The sequence below is a fragment of the Egretta garzetta genome, unplaced genomic scaffold (assembly GCF_000687185.1).
Source record: "Egretta garzetta isolate BGI_Z169 unplaced genomic scaffold, ASM68718v1 scaffold223, whole genome shotgun sequence".
NCBI lineage: Eukaryota > Metazoa > Chordata > Aves > Pelecaniformes > Ardeidae > Egretta > Egretta garzetta.
This window is the reverse complement of record NW_009259033.1, coordinates 650,537-653,711: the sequence shown is the minus strand read 5'-3', so window position 1 is coordinate 653,711 and position 3,175 is coordinate 650,537.

Genomic DNA, 3,175 nt, shown 5'->3' with positions numbered 1-3,175 from the left:
GCCCGCTGCAGCCCACACGCGAGACACTTCGTGTTTTGCTCGGTGGATGGTGGTGGATGGCCCGCCCCCAGCCGGGCTCTGCCGTTGTTGCCAATGCCCAGGGTGACGGTGCGGGAACGCCGTGAGGGCACTGGGAGCATCACTGAACCCCGGCAATGGCCAGCACGGGGCAGGCAGTGCCCGCATCCCTCCCTGAAAGTTATTTTATGGACTTGGAGGGGACCAGCTGATGAGCACTCAAGAGCCACCAAAATTAAGTGGGCTGCAATTCAGAACCCAGCTCCCCAAGGGGGCTGCGGTAACGGGCGGTGGGTCCGGCCGGCGTGCGCGGAGGCGGCCAATTCGGAAAATCCCCTGCCCCAGGCAGCACCTTCTCCCCGCTCACCCCCAGCGCCATCTGCACCACCGGGGCTTGAAAGCTCAGGCGAGGACCCGCGATGTCTCAGCTCAGCCCTAAATCACGCAACAAAAGCTTGACCAAAGCAATTGCAGGCAGTTCCCGTGAGCGCCCCCCGAAAGGCAAGGGGCAGAGCCCGTGCACAGGCTGCTCACGCAGCAGCCCCCGCAGCCCACCCCTGCCTTTCTTCTGGCAATCGCAGCCTTAACGAAGCACCTGCAGCTCATTAACCCCCCCAGGGCCTCTCCCACATAAGGGGGTGGCTGGGTGCCCCTGTCTCCAGCTGCAAGGTGCTGGTGGGTGCTGCTGTGGGAGCATGCAGTGAGCAGACAGGTACGATGCACACCCCAATTCCTTAAGCTGGCGTTTGCAGGGCTGGATCGCCCCTGCCGCCTTTGCCCCTTGCCTGGGTCGTGGCTCGGCCACCCCTGCGTGCCGCTCCTTGCCAACAGGCTGTGGGTCACCCCCTCCCGTCCGCCTCTTAACATATTGCTTGTTATAAGTTAACATCAGATGAACTAATTTAAGCTCCTTCTGTACTGGATGTCTTGGATTAAATTGGCATGGTACCTAATGAAGCTGAAGCTCCATTTGTTGTGCTGGAAGCCCTAAATATCAGCAGTGTAATTGGTGCCACTACCTACTCTAGAAGACATTTGGCTGTTTTTCTCACAGCTAAAAGCCCTGTGAGGGTGCCGACTCCGAAGCCTGAGGGGTGCTGGGGAGAGGCAGAGGGCTGTAGGATGCCTCCACCTGGCTCGTAGGCTGGAGGGGGTCTTGCAATTTGGTTTTGGAGGTGGAGGATGGAGGGGGCAAGCATGCACAGCCCCGTGTGTGTGTTGCTCCCCGGCTGCAGGGAGGCTGTGCTGGCTGGCATGCACTGGCGCAGACCTCGTGTGGGTGCTGGGGCTGGGCTGGGTGCTCTGATGTGGTGGCACACCTTGTTTTATTGTGGTGAGCTCTGAAAGCAGCATCTCTTGGGGGACTGGGGCTGGCTTGTGCTTGGGGCTGGGCCTGGGCCAAGATACTGCTGGGTGGCTCTGAGCTTCCCCCGGGCAACCCCAAGAGCCGTGGCGTGGGCATGTGAGGTGTTATTTGGGTTTATCGTAGAGGGTTCCCATGGCTGCTGGCTGCTCACTGGTGCTTGGGCATGGTTCTGCATCCGTGGCCCCAAACCAGTGCTGCTGAATGCTGGTTTTAGGGTGTTTTCTAGGCTGATGTCCAAAGTCTTGGTGTTTTCCCTGGGTTTATCATGAAGCTTTCCCTGCTGGTTTGGGTTTTGAGGCCGCACTGAGCCTGCAAGCCCTCCGGGATAGCTCCTGTGTCCCGGTGCGACGTGGTGGGTGGGTCCGGCCATAGGTAACCCTCCCACTGCGCCGTACCGTGCCGGTCCAGGGCTGGGAGCAGGGATCCCGAGGGGGAAAGTCCTGGGCAGGGAAAGAACTGCAGCCGCTTCCCACGTTAATGAAATGTGGCTCGTTAACAGGCCTGGGTTTGGCACCTCTCCCGTCTCCATCACCTGCGACTCCCATTCCAGCAGAGCGAGCCACCGCTGCCCCCGTGGGCTATGGGTGCTGGGAGGGGATCAGACTGGCTGCTGGCTAGGGGATGAAAGAGCAGCCTGGGCAAAACCAGTGGTCCCTCGCAGAGATGGGGTGCTGCTGCCCCCCTGGCCGGGGGTCCCTGTGTGGGGAAGGATCCCCCCCCTCCTCCTGGGGAGGAAGGCACTTGTGTGCTGGTCCTGCTGCCCACGCAGAGCTGCTCAGCTGAAAATGGGGAAACGTGAAAGCACATCGGGGCCCTGGTCCCTGCGGGGAGCAGCGACAGCCCCAGCTGGAGCCTTGGGGACCAGAGCCCTGCCTGGCCCAGCCTCCCTCCAGCACCCAAACTCGCAGGGGTGGCTGAGCCCGGCTGGAGCATGTGCCTTCCCCAAAAGGGTGCTGGCAGCGTGATGCAAGTTCTTAGCTGTGCCTCAAAGCTGTGAAAATCAACCTCTTCTTGAAAAGCTCTCCCGAAACGCTGTCCTGGTTCCCCCCCTCTGCCAGCTGCTGCATGGGTCCTGGGGCTGGGGAGACCCAGGCTCCCAAATCCTCCCTGGGGGAGCCGTGGTTTTGAGCTGAAGCACGAAGGTGTTGCAAGAGCGAGCACAGCCCAGCTGCCTGCTGGCAGCACCGGGAGCCTGGCAGCGCTGCCCGCCCTGCCAACCGGCACGGCAGCCCCCCGCTCGCCGTGGGGGTTTGGTGCAGAAGGAGGCTACTAATGACAGCACTGCGCCTCCCGAAATGCTGCGCGCTGTTCCATCTCGGGCACGCGAAGGAGCGGAGCACTCCTCTCCCCCAAGTTCGTTGCCAGCCTGCGGGGCAGGGGCTGCCCTCCCGGAGTGGATCCTCCAAGCCCCCCATGTTTGAGCGGGCTCCTGCGATGCCGAGTGGAAGGGATGTGGGCAGGCGGGGAGGCAGCTGAGCCTGTCCATATGCTTCCTAATGGGGAGCAATAGCAGCTCTTCCTGGGCAGCTCACGCTGCACCATCTGCTCCGCTGCGGTACCTTCTCTTGCAGAGCTTTTTTAAGCTCTAACTTTCTTTCCCAAGCGCTCTGCGGTGGCTGCTTGCGTACGGGCTGTCTCCGCTTTGTAATCGCCTTGAAACAGGTTGTCTGAATCCTCAGCGCTGAGCGGGAGAACAGCCCAGACAGGCTGGAGTCAGCCAGGCCTCCAGGAACTGTGCTTCCATTTAAAAATAACCAGGAGAGCGGCTGCGAACGGCTGCAGCGTGTCCCA